The 23132-nt window shown below is 34.0% G+C and overlaps 1 long non-coding RNA gene across 1 annotated transcript; it reads left to right on the top strand.

Annotated features, from left to right (window-relative positions):
* Nucleotides 1–10610: 10610 nt before the first annotated feature.
* On the top strand, nucleotides 10611–16553 carry LOC146998497 (uncharacterized). The gene is made up of 3 exons (XR_015039315.1): nucleotides 10611–10748; nucleotides 13302–13393; nucleotides 16418–16553. It is a non-coding gene; the product is annotated as an uncharacterized LOC146998497 (long non-coding RNA).
* The last annotated feature ends 6579 nt before the right edge of the window (nucleotides 16554–23132 follow it).

Below are 23132 nucleotides of genomic sequence, written 5' to 3' on the forward strand. Positions count from 1 at the left end.
CGAAATGACGTTGGATGAAATGGCCACTTATTTAAGTGAGAAAGATCCTATTTTCCGGAAATTGTTCACTGAATATGTGGAGTATGCCAATTTATTACCCGAAGAACAAACTCAAGCCGAAACGCTTTACCGACAATATTTTCCAGAATCGGAGGATACTCTCGACGCGTTTATTGACAATTGGCGACGGTTTAAATTACAGTATCGTTCCGACAATGGCCGACAGGTCGAAGAAGATGTCGAACCGGACGAGGTGGAAGTTCGTTCTCAAAAAGGTGGACCTTGTCCGGGTTTCGTCTTTGAGCCGAAGGGGAAACGACTTTACAGTCCGAGAGTCCTGAAACCGTTCAAATCAGATCGCCGGCCAAATGAATTTGATGTGTTCAAGTTTCTCATGGACAAAGAACGCAATCATGAAGTGTATCACCTAAATATTGAACCGAACGCCAATGAGCTGTATTTAGATATGTCTTATGAAGATAGACGCAACATGGACACTCGAGCAGATCAAGCGCTACGGAAAATGGCGAAAATGGTGACCATCTTAAATCAAAATTGCCATTATAAAATATTGGATCTCTATAGCGAAAGACGAATCACATAAACTAAACGCGAAAAGCCAAAGAAACAAAAAAAGTATTATTAACATACCTGAACAGAAGCTTGTATTCAGGTCATAGCACAGACTGATTTGAAGTGAAGCTGGGATGGTTTAAATAAATAAGTGAAAGTTCATTATTGTAAAAAAATGGTGGTCTGGTCAATCGAGTTGGCTGGGAAAATTTCTGAGAGCTGAGAAAAATATTCTCTAGTAGTAAAAAAAAAAAAAAGAAAAAAAAAAAATTTTGTTAATTTTTATCATGTCTTTAGACATGATAAAAATTAACTCTACCCTCCTTTTCGTTTTGAATGATGTCAACATGTGTCTAAAAATAGATTTCCAAGAAAAGTATGATTCATTCTTAGAGATCTATTTTTAGAAACATGTTGACATCATTCAAAACGAAAAGGAGGGTAGAGTGAATTTTTATCATGTCTAGAAGACATGATAAAAATTAACAAAAAGTTTTTTCTTTTTTTTTTTTTTCAAGAGCTCTTGGGAAATTTTTCTAGCTGACTCTGATCATTCTTGTTCTTCCTTCTTGAGTGGGCAAGATGTCAATAAAAGCAGTTGTTGGTATATTTCTTCTTGGATTTAAGTTACGCCCGTCCATCACCTTGAACGTGTTTATGAATACGAGTGACTCATCGTTATGTATGAAAGTATTTCTCTGAAAGATTTTGGATTCATCTTGGGTAGGTCTAGTCATATTTTTTTTTAATTAAATCATTACTTTTTCATAAAAATGCCTCCACCTAGCATCAGAGCTATAATATGTAACATTATATTTCCGTAAAACATCCAGTTGCGTTGATTAAAATGTTCGGTTCCTGTTTTGGGTGTCGCATCACTGTAAATAGCTGTTGCCAGGTAGCCGAAATTGAGTAACGAGACAAATATAATTCCTAATAAGATAATTACCATGATAGCCTTTGTATCCATCGTGATGTATTTTTGAATCTAGTCTTTATTCTCTTTTCGGTTACACGTAAAGTAATAAACCGACCATTAGTATATTGATCACATTGACAACCGTTGGAGCAATGAGCAACATTTTATTGTTGGCCCAGAAATCGCTCGCTGTCGTTCCTTTGGTCGTGACTTTATTCGGATCAGCAGCATCGTAAACGAAAGCCACACTGCCGTAGGAGAGACGATATACGATGAGGGCCATGATGACCAGTGTTGTCACCAGACATATTAAAATGGTTATGGCGAGAGTCGAACGAAGATTAAAACCAAACATTGTTTTATCCACTAATGATTCCTTTATTATGTGATTTCTTGATGGACTTGTCGATACCATTGAAGAAGATTGAAATGTAAAGGGATCGATTGTCCCGAATAATAGACGAGTAAATTTCGGTACATGAAACATTGGAATAGGTAAAGAAGAAAAAAACAGAGTAGATGAAATAATATCATGATGGAAACGATTCTTGATCGTTCATCAGCTTGGATTGCTTATCAGGAAGAATTTCTAAGAAGTCAATTGTTATTGACGTATCCCAAAAATATTATTTTTACAGCTCAACTCTTAGACGCGCATTTACGATATGTAACGGAACATGTTTATCCCAATTACCCCTCGGCAGAAAAATTCAACGTGGGTTCTTTAAATGAGGTGGATTGGGCTCATTCCGTGATTCTGGTGAATCAAGACAGACAATTATTAATCGCTCCTGAACCGGTTAAACAGCTCGTCAACCTTGATCGGCGTTTACGGTACCATGAAGCGGCCGAAACTATATTCCATGGATTTCATTTCTTTCCTAAACTCTTCTATATATTTCAGTTTCAATGGATCGTGTTTCTGGTGTTGGTTGCGTGGTTTATCGAATGGAGAATAGAGATTCAAAAAAAGAAATTCTTTTAAGAATATGGACCCAAATAAGAAGGTTTTTCCTATGATGGAGTATAAGCTTGGATCCAGGCCACAGCACTGACTGACGATTTAAATAGTTAAGTGAAAGTTTATTCTGGTTAAAAAAGGGTAACTTCTTGTCCACATCAAACTGGCCATAAAAAAAAAAAAAAAAAAAAAAAAAAAAAAAAAACTTTTTGTTAATTTTTATCATGTCTTTAGACATGATAAAAATTAACTTTACCACCCCTCACCACTTATTTTGGTTTGAATCAGGTGTCAACATGTTTCTAAAATAAATTTCCAAGAACAATATGACTCATTCTTTTGCTTAGAAATCTAGTTTTAGAAAGTGTGAGACATCATTCACAACAAAAAAGAAAAAGGGGGTAGAGTTAATTTTTATCATGTCTAAAGACATGATAAAAATTAACAAAAAGTTTTTTTTTTTTTTTTCTTTTTTTCAGCTCTTAGAAAATTTTTCCAACTGACATTGTCATGTTTTGTTACTAATGGACTTTCGTATTCCTAAGCTTTTTTTTTCATTGGTTATTTTTCTCCTTTTCTAGGTGTTCCAATCATTTCAAAGTCAGGCGTAGATGCAGTTGCATGATTCGCTGCGATCGCCATTAATATACTTGTCACGTATTTACTGACGGCATACATTTGCTGCGTGAAACGATTATACAAAGGATTGGGGACTTTGAGAGGTTCCTTCTTTGACAATTCGTCTTGAATCAAAAACGAAACGCAATGGAGTTCCGTGGATACGTTCGTATCGTCTGCTTGCAGAGTTTCTTGGAATACGGCAAAAGCCCGATTCAAATCGTGATCGGTGACGAGTTTCGTTAAATATGGAGCAATATATTTATCGTGAATGACTTTCCCGATCACGCCATTCAACATGTCAAAGATGGAATTAAACGCCATCAATTTTTTTAACTGAATTTCCGAATGGACGCATGTTTTAGCGATACTGTACATTTTTAAAAATCCTTCGTAGCCTTCTGGAATTTCGGTCGTTGAATCTAGAACATGTTTACTCATGGACAGTTTTTCAATGACTTTCCGTAGATAAGAAACGAGATATTTTTCGCGAGCCGTTTCCAATTCTCGATTCATTTGCTGACAGGGATCCGTGTGTTTATTTTGAAGCTCTAATAATAGAGACACGTCCGACTGTTTAATTCGTTTATGGGTAGGTTCTTCTTCCTCCTTCTCCCCCTCTTCATGGTCCATTTCCTTTTCAGATTCTTCATGAGCGCGTTTCATTTTTATTTTGATTATATGTCTCCCTTTCTTTTATTTTGATTTTCTCTCTCTTTCTCTTTAAAATAAATGACCTTTTTCCAACGCTTTCGTGGGTTCTCCTTTAATATCGGGAAAGATGGCTGGATCTAACGTCGCCGCATATGTTTCTACATAAGGAGCTCGAGCAAACGTGACGTGCCACATGCCTTCCTCATTCGGTTTCATCTGAATACCGTTTGATCGAAGAAGGTTTGGGAGGGCTTTCAACAGTAAAAGGAAAGGATTGAGAACGACATGGCCTTGATAAATTTCGGGAACACGTCGATCCTCCTCTGAAAAAAGACATACGGGATATCGATACAGGAGCGTGTAGGCGTTCGCGTGTTGACTTAATTTTCCATCCAGTTCTTGCTCGATCAACTGGCAACGTGTGAGCTGGTTTTGTCGAATAATGGTTTCGTAGCACGTTTTGACATGAAAAATAGGATCTTCGTGGCAGTGACGCGTATGCACCGTAAAGGGAGGGTACTTAAAAACATATTGCATGTAGTCAAAAGGCCACGTTTCTTCGATTTGTAGATGGTGTTTCTTGGATTGGACCACGTAATAATTGAAAGGATAGGATAATTGAGTCGGGTCTAAATTTTCAAATTCGATGAACGCGACCGGCGAATAATCAAACATGTAGAAATAGGCAAACAGTTTCACATGATGGATCGGGGAATCGGGTTCGCTTTTAAAAATATTCGCGCAAGCATTATAGCCCTTATCGTTATTTTTCAAATAATAGGGATGATCGAGTCGCACCCCGATATTCCCATACCTCGGATCACACACACAACTTCCAAATTCTGCATGATAAAAAGTATGTTTTAAAGGCTGACCTGTAAAAGCATCGAAGGAACAGGGCTGCTGGAAGTAACCGGGTTTTTGGAAAGACGCGAGATACTTTTCGAAAAATACGGTCGGATCCCATACGTTGTTTTTTTCTTCTTCCTTCGAAAACGCTAATCGTTCGTGAGCGGTCATTTCTTCACACCCGAAACCTTGCAAAAGCGACTTGTATCCAAAATCGCAAACACATTTACCTTCTTTCAAAGGATCTTTGTCTAAACTTTCTAATCGGCCGTGAGGTCCGCAAGCAATGTCTACGTCACAATTCCCCCCGCGTTCTTTTTGCGTGACGAGATGAGGGTATTTACAAAAACAGGTCGCGAATTTCAATCCTTTTTGATTCACCAGAACCCACTCTCCCGTAGCTGAAGAACAAGTGGTATGGGGAAGGAGTTTGGGAAGACATTCACCCCGAAAACATATTTGATCGTCGTCACAATCGGTTGCGTGAATGCAAGTCGAATAAAGCGTCGTCCGCTGAGGAGGGTGGTAGGAAATGGATTGCCAAGGAGGGGTTGTAGTCGTTTGTGACTCGTTTCGAAACAGGTAGATCATGATCAGGTAAAGATAAAAGACGAGAAGAAATATCCAAAGCGTCATCTTCTTTTTTTCAATAGAGGTTCACAACTTTTATTTTATCGCCTCGATCTTCATGCACCAGACCGGCATTATCTCGTTGAGCCCCTATTTGTTCAAAATATTGCAAAAATTTATATTTGGTTTGTAGATTCTGGATCGATAATAAATACTTTCGAACACTGTAGACCATATCGTTTCGTTGAGCCTTCACCATTTTGACAGGGTCGTCCATTATTTTTTAAATTACTTGTTTACGCCAAACATTTGATTCAGTGCATCCTCCGTGGAGGTTCCTGGACCCCCCTTAATAACACTTACTTTCCTAGCGTTTGGATCCTCTATTGGGTCTTTAGGAAGTCCTCTTGTGTCCATCGGTAATTCTTTCTGTTCCGTTTTCACCTTTTCCGCGATCGAGGTGGCTATTAACTGAAGGAGGAGAGGTTGATTAAAATTGCGGCAAGGAACGATTTTGTTCAAATATTGACTGTACTGAGGATCAATATTATCTTTTCGGTGTATAATGCTGGAAAGCATATGATCGGTAATCACAAAACTGTTACTCAACAGCGATTCCGATAAACCTCGATGAATAAACATATTATGAGGGGTGAGATAGGGAAGTTGATCCATTTCTTTTTGAGCCATCTTGGCAAAAAATCGGTAACGTCGTTTGGATAATAAATGTCGACGATGGATTTTCCATAAATCCATTTCTAAATGCTTTCTTCTTATTTAAAAATGAGTAACGGGTTTGAAGTAATTGGGAATGCCGATAATTTCGGGACACTTCTCTTCCCCTTCTTCCATCTCTTCGACTACAGGGAGGGAAAGAGGAGTTTCAATATCCAGATCGGTCGAGAACAGAACAGATTCTTTAAATAAGATAAATTCGCGAACTAAACCTCCTATCTTGTACGAATTTTCTACGAAAGTGTACCGGTTAGAAATTTGAAGGTTTAGAATACCTAGAAAAGAAGTCGTCGTACCAAACATATTTTCAATCGAACACTGAAAAGTATTTTTTAAACCCTCTCCATTAAAGATCCGACTCTTTCGTATACAGCACATATTTCTATGAATTTGAAATTTATCTTGGGCTCCTTTACAAGCAAAGCAGAACGCGGGATCGCACCGGTCCATGAAAAAACGACAATTCTCCGCAAATTTGTGTTGCGGATTCTCTTTCATGCTTTCGCCAATTTTAGTTAAAGGAGCACACAGTCGAGTCATGAACGAAGTTCCTGTTTTATTATTCTCCCCCGGTTTCAAATACCAATAACCAGCCACGAGAACATTATAGCAATTTTGTAAACCAATAATGTTTCGGATGTGAACAGTATCTTTTCGAGTTCCTTTGGAAAATTGAACTTTTTGTTGACAATGTGTCTCGTACAGCGGATCGTGATTTAAAACATCTTCCCAGTTGGGACATATTAAGTTGAGAGCACCTTGACGTTCTTTTAATTCGTCGATAGCTTTCTCAAGGATGGGAGAAGAAAGAATATTCTTGATAATCAACGAATAATCCATTCTTACTCAATAGATTTCTTTTTTTCGAACAAAGTAGAATGTAGTATCTTGGTTATTAGACTACTGGCCTTAGGAGATGTTACCTCTTTAGCAGCACAAACTGATTTGAAGCGAAAATGGGATGACTTAAATAGATAAGCGAGAATTCATTCTAGAAGGAATTTTGCAATGTCTTGTTTGGTTGATGAAGTCGAGTGGAAAAAAAAAAAATTTGTGAGAGCTGGAACAAAAATATCTGGAAAGTAAAAAAAAAAAAAAAAAAAAAACTTTTTGTTAATTTTTATCATGTCTTTAGACATGATAAAAATTAACACTACCACCCTTTTGTCTCTGAATGATGTCTTACCATTTCTAAAAATAAACTATGGCTCATTCTTTTGTTGGAATTTTATTTTTAGAAATGGTGAGTCATGGTGTATTTTAGAAACATGATGCTGAGACATCATTGAAAACAAAAAAGGGGGGTCATTAATTTTTATCATGTCTAGAAGACATGATAAAAATTAACAAAAAGTTTTTTTTTTTTTTTTTAATGGTTTTAAATTTTCCTGACATATTTTTTCCAGCCAGATTTTCAACCGACCTTTTCCCAATCATCATTTTTTAAAACTGGCTTACTATTGGTTGTTTAAAAATGACGTCATTGCTTCAAGAACTATATACACATAACTTTCTCGTACTCACTTCTCTATACGGAATGGGGTTCCCAGCTGACATAGCAAAAACCCTATCTCGCTTCATCTACAACTCTCGTTGATGATCTATACAAAATTGGGTAATTTTTTCCACGACTTTATACAGTTCTTGATCACGGGGATCTATCTGCTTGTACGGCTTCACGTGAATTCTTAAATCATAGCGCTCGTCCATATTTTCATTGACGTTATCATCGACCCCAATTAAAAGAATGTCGTAATCGTACAAGACTCTGATATGTTCCGAACATTTTGAAATATTATACTTTCGGCACGACTTTTCACATTGCGTGCGGCCAAATATCCGATACGCATATCGTGCAATATTGTGCAATGAACTGTTGATCACTCGCTCGACATAATCATCCGAACCTTTACTCCACAAAATGATATCGATATTGCAAAGACGTAAAAACTGGATCAGGAAATTGGTTTTGGGTCGAATTTCAAATGTTTCTCCTTCAAAGTATCCAAGCGTCTCATCCATATCTAAGACACAGACCACCACCATCTTTCTTTTTTAAAGAAAGAAGAAGATGAGTCGATCCACCACTCATACTATTATTGAACACGTAAAAGAAATTGTTTATTATGCTCCTTCCAAATGTCCTTGGCATTTTGATTATGCCTGTTTTCTCATTTTAAATAATTTCAATCAAAGACGATTCCACTGCCTGTTTACTTCCCACTCGATGCAGTGGAGATCTTACAGTGCCAGCAGCTCTTGTGACTTGCCCGAACATTTTTTCGATTTGATCCTTCTTCATCGACAATTGAATTCGGAGTATGTGTTGCCTTTTGCAACGCATTTCCGAGAACGTTCGGGATATACAATAGGTCTCTTTGAAATGAATCCTGGACTTTATAGTGCTCGCATTCTTCAACCGGAATATTTAGCAGAAACGTTTTACACGTTCATTGTTTTCTTGTGCAGTATTTGTTATCGACTCGGAGGAATGGCTCCCGTTTTAAAATTATGTTCTTTTGTGTACACGGACCATCATCCCGTGCTCGTGGATATTGGAGCTCTGAATGTGGAAAAGAGAGAACGCATCGATCATCGAGAATTTTTAAACGAGAAGAAATGGCATCGGTTCTTGAAACGACGAACGACTTGAGACATTATTCGGTACGTGAAACTCATGCATCCGGATTATTTTAAGAAGAAATGTCGCGGTCAATGCATTCTCTCCGAGAAAGTCGTCTTCAACGATGTAACGCATCAACTGATTTGTAAAAGTCGACAACGCAGTCTGGCCGAGGTTTTAGATACTTTTCAAGAACTCATGCCCCATGAGCCTATTCGTCAACTCATTCGAACGTGGCTTTCTGCGAGATAAACAAGAAGATGGATTATAAACAACTCGTCCTCGATTTATTGAAACAGAAAAAATATCCCATTTTATTGGGTTATGTGGTCATGGATATTTATTACAAAGAGGTTTATAAATCAGACGGGAAAGTAAAACGATTTGACTCCCCATGTTTCGAGTTGAATCAAAGATATTTAGAAGAACCCAATCCATATAAACTGGAATTTATCACTTCGGACGAGAGTAGTAAATTGGTTATTCGACGACAAATCGATCCTAAAGATTTTAATATAAATCAATATCCGGAAAAATGTTTTCGTGTTAAACTGTCCAGTCACCATCTTGCTGAATTTGATATGTTTAAATACAAGATGTTCGAAGAACAAATTTATAATTTCATAATGTATCTGAATAGTAACATTCCTGCCATTCGAGAATTTTTGAACTTAACTCACGACGAAAGTACTCGATATTTACCCCAGTCCATACGACTATGGGTGTATAACTATAAAACGGCCAAGATCACTCATCAAATTATGGATCCCGAATATTTTGGACCTCGTTCATTTCTTTTACTGGAAACACGCATGATTCAAGGTTTATTGTCACCGTGCACTTCTAAATCAGTATTACCCCCATAGCACAAAACATCCTCAGAATGTCCTATTTAAGTCGCAATATCCCGGGACATACTTAGGATGTCCTAAGGATGTTGATTCTCAGATGTCCTGAGGAGATCGTAATTTAACATCCTGAGGATGTCTTATTTAAGTCGCTATGTCCCGGGATATGACAGGATGTCCTGAAGATGTTGATTCTCAGATGTCCTGAGGAGTTCACCAATTTCACATCCTGAGGACATTCATTCTGCATTGTCCGGAGGACTTTCGTTGTCAAACATTTTGAGGATATTTGTTCTTAAATTTACCAGTTTTAATTTTTGGACATTGCACATCTGAAACTTGCACATTATTTTATGTTTCATATGTATTTTACTAAGTTGTTTCTAAATGCTGTACATTAAAAATATTGATATGATTGATGATTTATTCTTGTTATTTTGTTATTAATTTTAACTGCTATTTTTTCTGACGTTTTTAAAAATTTATTTAGTCATGGAAAAGATTTTTTTCAATGGATTAGCATTTTCTAGAATATTTGCAAAATTCTAAATAACATATATTTTTTTTTATAAAAAATATTTAATTACGGAAACGAATTTTTTTTAAAATTTGGGTATAGAGACATTAGGTATTTTTTTGGAAGTAGGAAACATGAAAAATTAGCAACTGCCTTCGCCGGGAATCGAAGGACGGACCTCTGAAATACCGGCCCAGCGTGCAGAACTATTACACCACGAAGGCACGCTATGAAAGCGGGAGAAATACCTCATAAGGAAATTTTTTCCCCTCTAATTACAGGACAGAAAATGTTTTTCAATCGCGCTATCCGTTATTGATATTGAATTACAGTCGTGCGATAATTTCGCAGTAAAGATACATCTCTGATGACTATCCAAGATTCTAGAAACTTTGGTCTTATATAGAGATGGTCGTCTTATAGAAATTATGCTTAATATCAATATTTATTTATAATCTCAGAACTATTGGTCACTTTCAGAAGTGGTCGTTTGAGAGACGATATTCTATATATTTATTTACTGATACTCTCAGATTCCAAAATTTGTTTATATTCTCAGAAATATTGGACGGAAGGTGGTCGTCCCATACATGCAAAATTTTACATTTCATTAAAAATGAATTCGGCATTATTTAACTATTTCCCTATTAATTAATTAATTAGATAAAGACAAAAATTAGGAAATAGTACTGTTTATTACGGAATAATGTAGGAAGTTCTACAGAACTATATTCTTTCGCGTCATTGCACATTGTATCCGGCAAACTACTAGTTTCTCGTATTCTTCCGCAAATCCGTAAACATCTGTCTGATTTGAAACGAAATCCAAAATGGCTGCGCCATGAGGTTAACTTGTATGGATATTTTTTGTTGCGTGAAAGGTAAGTTCAGTTGCAATACTTGTATGTTTACTTTTTTTGCTTTTCGAATTTATGTTATTTATGTCATTTTGACAGTTAAATGTTTCACAGCTTTATGAATTGTTACCATTCTGTCGTGAATTACGTGTATCTCAATGGCTGGCTGTCTTTTCAAATATCTAATTTGACCTGCTATCCAAATGTTTATGACTGAATTTTTTTAGTCTAGTTTATGCATTCAGTTTCAAAATAATATGTGTGATCAGATTGCTTGTTATTTTATTGCAACAATAAATTTATGTTAAATAGTTTGAACAATTGTATAAAAATAAGAGTTTGCATTGTTTTGTCCAAAATATGTATGGTTGAAACATTATCTTAATCTAGTTTGTAATTCAAGTTTTTTGGGGGGTACTGTTCTGTTATTGGGACCAGAATCGGAAATGTATGAACCTGTGTTCGTAAGTATGTGCATAGATGTGTGTATGTAGACACACAAACATACAAATATACAAGCATACATAAATACAATTCTGAACCCGGTCATGATAACAGAACAGTGCCTTTTTTTAATCTTTTTTGAATATTTTATAAAAGGATTAAGCATTTTTCAAACTGCATATCATTTTAAGATTCGACTTGCAGGAAGACAAAATATGGTCATTCAATCAAATGCTTATGATTGCTTTTAACATTTTCTCATAAATATTGTTTGCATTTTTATTGTATTTTAGATACTTTAGTTATGTAAAGTGAACGTGAGAATATTAGGAAAGCTGAAGAATATGAATAGCTACCATAATACATGTATTTTTTCATCGAGCCCATTGTTTTAGAAACCAATGCACCATTATTATATGCTGGCTTATTTTATAGTTATATGCAGTTTAATTTTATGTTCATGTTACTATGGTATTGTCATTATAATAAAAGTATTTATAATTTTTGTTGAATCTTGCAAGTTACCTAACATTCAGAATTATTACTACCGAATTTTACTGATAGGTTTTTTCAAGTTGACATAATCTGTCTGATAAATAAAATAAACTGGTGTTTAAATTATATGCATTTCTCTTAATGTTTCATTGAAAGTGAGATGGAAATATAAATGCTATCCAGAAAAGTGAATTCTTTTTGCAGGAAATAACAAACTGTACTAAATGATTAATGTTTATATCATTTTAGAAATGTCAATATTAAAGTTTCTCCCCCTTCTCTTCTTTGATTTTGAAATAATTTATAATAAAATAATATATGCATAAGTGTAATTAATGTAAAGTGTCATTCAATAATATAATTTATTTTTACTGATATTTTTATATTTCTTATCTGGGTTTTCTTTTGATGTTAGAAGGAGGAAAAGACTGTAATGTTTTAATTAAGGAAATAATTAAAACATTACAGTCTTTTAAATAACACAGTTACAGTAATGTTTATTGAAGCAATCAGTACTGTGTGATTGCCAGTGATTGAATAATGTTAAAATGCATTGTTCATAAGGAAATTTGCTTATCTTTGTGTTATAGATTTTATTTTGACACAAGCTGAAATTTGAATTATTGGAAGCACTTTGAAAACCTGAATTATTTCCTGAATCATTAATCAGGCCAATATATAACATACAAATTTTCATACAAAATTATTTCTTTGAGCATATTATAAAGAGCTCATTTAATTTTATTATTTGTACAAATTTTAGACAAAAGTAGCATGTAACAGTTAAAGATTTATTGAAGCCTACTTGTTACTTGTGGTAACAAAGAAGTGTGAAAGATATTGCCACATTAGCGAACATGACGATCATTGATGCTTAGTTTAGTAATTTAATAATATATTGAGAAATGCTGGAAACTTTCAGAAGTAGACATTTCGGAAAATGATGGGCTTGATAAGAAATTTACATGGTTTTATTATTTATTCTTTAGTTAAGAATGGATTTTAGATGTTCATGTGAAAGAATTTCTGTGTAATTATATGTGAAAGAATTGTTAAAGTTTGGCATTTAAAAAAATGAATTAATAATATGCAATTATCTTTTTATTATACATATATTGCTATATATTTCTAATGCGCTATGTAAATGTCAGTGCTAAACAATTGAGATACTATTGTCAGGGCAATCTTTTCTTATACATGAAAAATTCTGATACTTTCTTATCATCTGCTCTCACAGCTTCAACTTATGCTAAAACAGCAAGAGTATGCACACGATAATAGCAAACTATGAATATGCATACCACACACATGTATTTACATGCTTTATATTTAATCTTTATTTCTGAATAGTATTCCATTGGATGAAAAATATGTGAATATTGACCCAATGTGTATATTTTTGTGTGTGTGCATCCTTAAATTTCTTGTTTCTTATAAAGTGCTTATTTGAATTACTGCTTGTGAACAGAGCAGTAGATATGAACCATAAACTAACCATTTTGCCAATTTTCACAGCTTTGCAGATAGTCAGAAAGCACCAAAATTTGTAATAATGTTAAGTTTAAATGATGTTCTATACTTTTGTGTTAATTTTTCTATTCTATTAATTCTATTACTGTGTTATCAAACTTTCTGCAGGAATTTCAACTGGTTAAGATGTTATTACCATGTGGAGAAGAATTTGGTTTTCAAGCTAGAAAAAAAATTGCAGCTGAAGGATTTTGTAGAAGGTCAGTCAAACTGGTTTTAGTTAATTATAAATTAATTTTGGGTGAAGAATTCTCAAATTTATTTATCATAAGTGTCTAAAGGTCTTCTAAATTAAATTCTGCTTGTTTTTGAAATTTTTCATGACATTCGTTCTTTGATTATTATTATTATTATTTTTAATTTACTAACTTATATTCAGGCACATAATGTTGCATTTAATGCCATACCTTAAATATTGTATATAATGTTAAAATAATACATTTCACTTAAAAATGTGGTTGTGACAGTAAATTTTCTGTTACATTTAATTATATCTATAAACATTGGTATACATCATTTTTCAATAATCTGTACATTATTTTGTGCATTTCTTTTACATCCAAGATCTGGCATATGACTTGCTTTTCAAACTGATAACATGGTGTAATAATGTAATCTAATGGTTAAAGTTTACTATGGAACGGGCCAAATTTAATAAATTATTCTTTGATAGAAATTTATTCATGTGTTCAGTGTGTCTCATCTCTTTAAATTGCTAAAGTAAATTTTCTGTACTTGCATTTAGGAATTTTGACTGTATCAGAGTAATTTTGTTTCAGTTATTATAACATGCAAGGGAAAAAATCCATTCATAGCTCCGGATTTAAAATTAGTTAATTAAAGTCCTTAATAAAGAGGGACGTTTTGTTGTTTTAAATGTCGATAGAGTTTAATTCAAAAATATGCCACATTAAGGGTTAATTTTTAACCTAATTTAAAATTTTCATTACTTTAACATGTCCAATAATTGTAATTTTAACTCTGATATTGTAATAATATCAAAATTTCTTACTTTTTGATAAATAATCCAAATGTAAAACAAGAAAAGAAAAAATTAAAATCTAGAAGTATATTTATTTCATACCTCTAACAAATAAAAACAACACAAGCACTTTTTACTGTCTATCTGCATAGTGTGGCATGTCCCGTAAGACTGAGATTTGTATGGTCAAATCCATATTTCAGTTAAAGGAAAATGCATGCACAGTCTTCTGATTTTCCCTTCGATTAAGGATTCTGTATATACTAGCATAAGAAATATATTAGTTAATGCAGTGTTATACATCAATATTTATAGACAATTATTGTGGCTATGTTTATTATAATTTTGTTCACTGTAATGGATGGAGTGCCTAAACCATCATACTGTGTAAACAAAACTCAAATCTTCATCTCTGCATACTGCTCCACTAGTGTTTAGTGTTTAAACCACTGAAATGGTGATTATGGTAGAACATCTTTGGTAAAAATTTACTCTACTGTAACCCTTGGTGAATCGTTTCCTTTTTTTATATCAAGATTGTCACCTGAGAGGATCGGCACCAATTTCAACGTGGCCGCTACACAAAACCAAAATAAGAAGTCAAAGACATACACAAACTCTGTGTCCATGTACACATCGACCTATTAAAACAATGAACTGCACAAACTGGGCATTGTGCACTGCCTTAACTTTGTCCATGTACACACTGATCTATTTTCACATTAAGAAAATCAGAAAGTTAAAAATATCATAGTTACCAGAAAAAATTCGCCACTGTCTTAACACACAGACAACCAAAAATACACAAACAGAGAGGAATAAGTTACCAAAAATACATATTTCCTAACATAAAAACATTAAACAACAAATCTTCTAACAAAAATTAACACACAGAGACAAAAAAATAAATGAAACGTCATTTTTTTAACATACCTTTTTTTTCACATGCATATGTTTAGGCTTCCCACCACCATCCTCCAGGTAAGCAATTCAATTAAATTTTTCGTCTCTTAGTCACCTCAGACATACTCAAACGATGGTACCCACACCAAAATAATAAATAGCATGTTCAAAATACAAGACCATACCACTTCCGTGCAACCAAACACAGCAATTGAAGAGAATGGTAATAACCAAAAACCTGGGACTGTACAAAAGGTTTGCTATTAAAAAAAGTAGCCCAAAACTAAATTTATCACAGCACATTGGCAATATTTGCAGAAATAACTCCTTTTTATTGACAAAAAAAAAAGTTTTTTTTTTCCCAAAGGCTACTTTCGGCAACATTATCAACATTAGGGTTACCGAAAAACTTATTTGACGCAATGGGCTTCCACATTTCACAAACAACCAATACCACTTTGCGATTTTTTTTCAGACAGAAACCAAGGTGTACCATACAGTAAAGATTAGCCACATCTTCATTTACTACTGTTACAAGTACTTCTTTGGTAAATTTCTGCGGTTAAATTCAAAAGTTTAAAATTGCATTAACATGATCAGATTCAGAGTCATAGCTAGGGTTTTCAGCGCTCAGGGACAACTGAAGATTTCGTGCCCCCTACTGCTTGCCAAGGATGGAAAACATTTAATTCTAAAATGTTCTAACATCAGTTTGGCGCCCCTTGGATTCTGCACCCGAGGACAGATGCCCCCCCTTGCCCCCCTCTAGCTACGCCCCTGATCAGATTTTATTTTCTGCACGTAGCTAACAATTACTTATGTGTTTTCAAATAAATGTTACCAGATGCAGTTAATTATTTTTTACTTGCCAATCTCATGAGACAAGTTTTTTTTGCTCCTGCAAGACTTTACTTTGTGTTGCAAAATAAATTCATTCTCACTCTTTTTGGACTTGCCTACACATTAAATTTAAAATAGTTTTATGAATAGGTAAGATGTGATTATCATAACTTTGTTTCTCTCTTTATCTTGGCAACTTTATATGTTGATTCAGTATCCAGGTTACCTACGAGTGGCTGATTGATAAAACTGCTCATATGTTCAGCTGGTGGTTTGAGTTTATTTTCTGACATAAAAAATTTTAAAAGGCATCCCCCATGTTTAAATTAATTTTAAAGGCCTATAATCGAAAAATCAAATAATTGCTGCTCTGTTTATAGGTACTAAATGTTAAAATATTTTAAATGCTTCCTTTAATTTGCATTCTAATAGTCATTTGTTTAAATTTAATTATGAGTTATATTCACATGTAGTAATTGTGAGTGTTTTTTTATTTTAGGTGCTGTGAAAGGCAATGACAGAGATCCAATTTATCAAGAGTTCTTATATACATAAGAATACATGGATATAACATTGTTTTTCATGACTTCAAATAAAATGTGATAAATTGGATTAATAAAAACTATTTTGAATTTTGAAAAGTGTTTTTCCTCTGTTAATCATAATATAGTGCCATAAATTTCTGAATGTGTTTATTTTTCATCCAAATAAATAGCTTTACAAAAATTTGTCATATTAATAGATATTGCATAATTTAGCATTATTATAAATATTTATTATAGCAGATTTAGCTGAACTACTTTTTTAGTCTCTTTGCAGATGAAGTCACAAAGGTAAGTGGTTAGATATTTTGCTGTATTCCCCATTAAGTAATTTTATCTGGTATATTACCATTACTTATATACCAAAGGTGAAAGAATAAGCTTTCCTTGAAGATACAAAAATTTGCAGATATTTCAAAAAAATTGGTATATGTAAAAAAGTTCTTAAATTGCCACATATGCGAAACTGAAAATGTTATATATGAAATAGTTCAGAAATATAAATATTTTCACTATTTTTTAACTATAATTCACTGCATTTGTTATATATAATCACAGTTTAAGGTAGCAGTGCTTTTCTCACTGATTTCTCATGTATTTTGATTCATAAATACACATACATAAATCCACGTATTTTGATTTCTCTTTTGAGACCGAATAAAAAATGAACTAAACATTCTCGTTGACATTGAGAGTTGAATAAAAGCTCACCTCAAAATAAAATGAATTAATAAATTTATGGAAAATTTTACATTGCATATATTGAGCAGAAAGAGTAAACTGAATATACTTAATGGAATTAATAATTGGTAGAGTTGATAGCAGAATAAAATGCCTTAATTGCATGGTAAACAGTAGATCTTTTGAAGTTTTTCTATGTTGCGTAAAATGCAGATTTAAATTTTTGATATTGTCATATAAATGGCAATTACTGTTTTATTTTGCTCTGAAATGAATGGTTAGTAATAAAATTCTGGATGAGACAACCTTTAACATGCGCTAGAATTTACAAAGTTTAATTTGGTGCTGATTTCAACGGGTAAATTTCATTTTACTGAATTTTGCGTAAAATAATACCAATGAACCATTGCAAATTATTTTCAGAACTTTTTTTTTTTAATCTAAAAGGGCTATTAGTTTTGAAATGTGACTTCATATCGTCAGTCGTAAACTTGTTTCGCTTTTCATTCAAGTCTTGTCATTTGGCAAAATTTAACATATTTACCTTTAAAATCTAATATATTATTGACTAACAAGCCAAGCTATTTAAAAGCATTACACACAGTTCTTAACAATGCTTTTTTTAATTTTTAATCTGATTGATTTAAAATGCATTTAATTCATGATATATCTAATTGAAAACATTTTAATGTTTCTACATAATTACATGATATATTTCTTCATTTTTCAAATATATAGAAGACACATTATAACTTTCTGGTGTCAGTATCTTATAAAATGTTTTGCTATTTCCACTGCCCCATCTGTATTGATAATCTATGCATTCATAAACTTTTAGCCTCTTTGAGTGACTGCTAAAATCTGAGGCCTTTCAGATTTTTTTTTTTTTTTAATTGTGTGAGCAGAAAGATAGAATTTTAGAAGAGCTTCTTGAGTTACCTTTTGAATGATATAAAGAATTGTTAACATAATGTCAAATTTCTACAACTAAATATTAAATATATAAAAAAGCCTGCAGCATTCTCATGTTACGAAAACATATTTATTTATTCTGAGGCTAGGAATTTATTTAGTTTTAAAAATACAATTTATTCCTTTTAACAATTTCCCAACAGTGTCATCAAAACACTAAATTCCTTACATGTTTTAAAGAAAGATGATTCATTTATGTAAAGATTATTAAATGGGTAATTTTATTATTCAATATTTTTAATATCTTAAAAATAAAAGCAAAATTTTCAGTTTTATTCACTGGAATTTTCCTCTGTATATATACTGGGATGCGACACTAAGCAGTTGAGAGTATGTATTTAAGAGGTTAAAGGGATATTGTAACTAGTGTTTCAAATCCTGATAACATCCCATACGCTGTCGGTGGGACGTAGATAGGATGTCCTAAGGATATACTGGGATGTGACATTAAGCGCCAGGAGGATGACTTTAGGAGGAAATTGGGATGTCCTGAGGATGTAGTAAGTAGGACTTTAAATCCTAATAACATCCCATATGCTGTCGATGGGACATAGATAGGATGTTTTTAGGATATAATGGGATGTGCTTAGGAGGTTCGTGGGATGTCCTGAGGATGTAGTAAGTAGGAGTTCATATCCTAACGACATCCCGCACGCTGTCGATGGGACTTGGTTAGGATGTCCTGAGGATATCCCGGGATGTGACATTAAGCACTCGGGAGGAGGTGTTTAGGAGGTTCGCGGGATGTCCTGAGGATGTGCGCATATCCCGCGAGCAACATCCTTGGGATATCCCAAGGATGTTTTTGTGCTGTGTGGGTATTGTCCCTTCGAGATGATTATGCTTGGAAGAATCATACCGATAAAGCCATTTTACCGTCTTATGTATATGATTACGATCCTTATAATTTATATTATTCGGATCACTGGAAGGCTCTTGTCCCGCTGGCTTTTAATCCGTTAGAAAATCCCATCATTTGTTAATATTCCAGTTGCAGCACGTACTCATCGTCTTCACTCCCGTCACGAACAAAATTGATGTAACGTTTCGTTTGAGGATCCTTGTAGCGACAGACTTGGCGAATACCCCGACAAATAGATCCCGGCAAATTTAAATCTCGATCCATTCCTCGAGTCGGTTTTAGAATCAGACCCGATTCGTTTGTCTCGAGGGCTTTTATAAACTTTTAATCGTAGCCAACACGAGCTTTGAGTTTAGACTTTCTCTTTCTCCCTCTTTTTTTGGGTAGAGGAGCCAAGTAATGCCGAATGGGTATATCTATACTCGAAGAGCGACTTCGGGATCGATTTCGGACTCTTGTTAGACTTGGAGATCGACTTCGGACTCTTGTTGGACTTTGAGATCGTGTTCGGACTCTCGTTGGACTTTGAGATCGACTTCTCGATCGACTTCTAGAACGTTGACGTTGAGATCGACGCCGCATATTTGGATTTATTTCTACTTTATTACGGTTTAAGAAACGTTTTACATAGTCTTGGACACGAGGTTCTTCACTCATAGCGTCATACCAGTAATTTCCCGGAATGATTATAAATTTATCGTCTCGAAACTTTATAAACTCTTCTGGACTATAGCGGGGAAAAAATTTTTGTAAATGAGACAAGTCGAATAAAACGTGCCCCAACGAACATGTCCCTGTCAATTCAGAACGACGCACGTTTCGATTTAATTTCTCTTCTAACACTTTTTGAACATACTCAATAGGAACTTTGGAAGGATAAGACATTTTTTTTTTTTTTTTGCTTTATATTCCCCAAATGACTTGTCCATAGAAATATAATCGGAAGAAAACTGAATCTCGAACGTGCTGGTGTGTATCATAGTAAGCGTGATCGTATAAATCAAACACATCTAAATGAGCCAAGGCATGTAAAGTAAAAATGAATAATAATTGCCATGTCGTTTCATTACGATAAAATCGAGTTTGATCTACATTGACCTGATTAGCATAATAGGTGTTCATATTGATCGTGCCCCTGTTTTGATCTACTAGCATCTTGTTCGAAGTGGAATAGTTTAAGCAGTAATTGCGATGAATTTTAATAAACTCGAAAAGATTAAAAATAACGTAGACGGGAATTTTTCCTTCCTCGGTTTCGGTTTCATTAATATATAACTGAATAACCTCTTTGGGTCCTCCTGGCTCTTCACAATAATACATGGACATTTCGTAACGGTCCAATCGACGAATTGGATTTTCCAAGATACGATTGAGAATCGAGACCCATCGTTCAAATATGAAATGGAATTTTTTAAAATCGATCGTGGCCCAATCATCCATGATTTTAAAGCATGCCGTACAAGCATCTCGCCAAGTATTAATTTTAGACTGAAGAGCCGTTTGAAGACAAGATCGACGTTCTTCGTGTTGATCAACTCGTCTTTCCATATCCTTATCCTTTGTTTTTTGTCCAAAGAAAAAAAAAAGATGGCTGAAATGTATATATTCTTGATGATGTTTGGTCTCTTTCTATTTTTCTTTCCTACTTCTGTCATAGAATCGGATTCCATCCCCATGAACGAATCTATACCGCTTAAAGATTGTCGACGAGAAAAAGTCTGGTGTGTGGATACATGTGATTTTCTTTGCACAAACGGGGAAGAAATGCAATGTGTTCGAGGACTCTGTATGCCCAAACTGAATCCTTACCCGTGTCAAACTGAAAAAGGGGGTATGATTATTCTTACCGAAAAAAATGGATTCTATCAGTGGTCGTGTTACTGTACGGATCCAGCTTTTTACAATGGACCGGATTGTGGAGAATTGGCGAAAGACGTTTGTCAAAATGGTACATTTATCTATAGGGGGTTCAATTAGCATGAATGCATGTGTCAATTTCCACAAGTAAAGGCTATGATTCAAGGAAAACCTCAGTGTGTGCATAGGAATATAGCTCGGTTTTATCGGGATCCGTAATGAACTGGATCATTAAAAAATGTAAGGACCAAATCAATTGAGTAAGTTGGAAAAAAAAAATCGTCTGAAAATGTCTCAAATTTTTTGAAAAAACAAACCGTGACTCTATCTTACATTGGGTGTAATTAGAAATTACCCCCCCCTTTTTGTCCGAAAATGATGTCTCACAATTTCGAAAAATTGAAGACATCAATTTCAGACGAAAAGGGGGACTTTTTTTAAGTTTACAGAAAATTTTTCCTACCAATTCGATCGACTTGATCCTTGTGGTTTTTTAATTATCCAGACTCTCACTTATCTATTTAAACAATCCGACATTCCCTACAGATCAGTCTGTATTGCTGAAGAGGTAACATCTTTCAACGCAGCTTCTACGTTACGACAAATGCTTCAATAAAGGTAAGAGATTTTTCCTTCTTAATTATTTTTTGTTTTACTAGAAAGAAATGATTATCCTATTTTTTGGAACCTATCTAAGTGTTTTGAGTTCTACTTCAGATTACGAAGTGCTTTTGAAGATCCAATCTGGTTATCTTTTTCAATCCATAAAAGTAATGATCCCTATATTTTTTGAAAGTTTTTTAAAGAATAGACTCTTGTGTTACTGATTCCATCTCCTTTTTAGCTTCTTCTTGTATATATTTACGATAACCTGCAATTTTCATAGAACGTTTAATGATGGTAAAGGAAGGACAAAAGGATCGATTCGGAAAATACTTTTGAAAGAATCGTTTTAGTTTTCTTGAGCAACTATCTAATCTTCGAGGGAAAAGTGGGCCGGCAATTACCCAAGCTAGAAATTCATACAAAAACCGATTACGTTGGTCCAATACATTGGATGACACCAGTTTCTTTTCTGCATAATGTCGACGAAGATCTGTTTCGTTCAAAAGTTTTAAAATTTCTTTTGCTTTTAATTCGGTTTCAAGAATGACCAGAATGAATAAAGCCATTTCTTCATATTCGTAGCGATCTATAACTATTTTTCTAAGTCTTTTGAGGTCATCTAATGTAAGAAGAGAACTTTGACACCTTTTAGTATTAGTTTGTTTCGGACGCTCCTTTTTAACACTTAACAAACGATATAGAAACCAAAGTCTATTCTTTACTTGATTAAGCGATTTCTTCTTTTCCTCAGTTAGATATTTTTCATATTTTTTTAAGGCGTCAGCATAATGATCTGGTATACCGTCACCATGCTTACGATACCACTCATAGAATTCATCAAAATAAAGTTCATAGTTAATTCGTGTTCCTTCCGAAATATTCATACGTTTAATAATATTTTGACATTCCTCCATTGACGGACATGTTTTGAATACTGTATTATCAGGTTTATGTCTCTGTTTAGGAAGAGCGCTATTCCAACATTTCCATCGTCTCATTCGTTGGTATTCCCGCTCTTTGAATCGAACATTTGGATCTTTTCGCCTTTCTCGAGATCTCAATCGATTTGCTTCTTTTACTTTTTCCTGTGACCAATACCATTTCATATACGCTTTTCTTTTCCTTTTCCTTTCAGACAAAATTGTAGATGCCTCAATATTCATCTTGATTCCCATTAGTTACACTGATTTCATCTCTTTTTTAGCTTCTTCTCGTATATATTTACGATATTTTGCAATTTTCATGGAACGTTTAATGATGGTATAGGAAGGATTAAAGGGTCGATACGGAAAATACTTTCGAAAGAATCGTTTTAATTTTCTTAAGCAACCATCTAATGATCGAGGGAAAAGTGGGCCGGCAATAACCCAAGCCAAAAATTCATATAAAAACCGATTACGTTGATCCCATATATTGGACGATGCCAATTTCTTTTCTGCATAATGTCGTCGAAGATCTGTTTCGTTCAGAAGTTTTAAAATTTCGTTTGCTTTTAAGTCAGTTTCAAGAATGACAAGAATAAATAAAGCCATCTCTTCATATTCATAGCGATCTATAACTATTTTTCTAAGTTTTTTGAGATCATTTAATGTAAGAAGAGGACCTTGACATCTTTTAATATGAATTTGTTTCGAGCGCTCCCTTTTTTCACTGAGCAAACGGTATAAAAACACGATTTTATTTTTTATTTTATT

This window comes from Stegodyphus dumicola, chromosome 2 (genome assembly GCF_044657685.1).
Source record: "Stegodyphus dumicola isolate Sdum_Otavi_A_Nest chromosome 2, ASM4465768v1".
In the NCBI taxonomy this organism is placed as follows: domain Eukaryota; kingdom Metazoa; phylum Arthropoda; class Arachnida; order Araneae; family Eresidae; genus Stegodyphus; species Stegodyphus dumicola.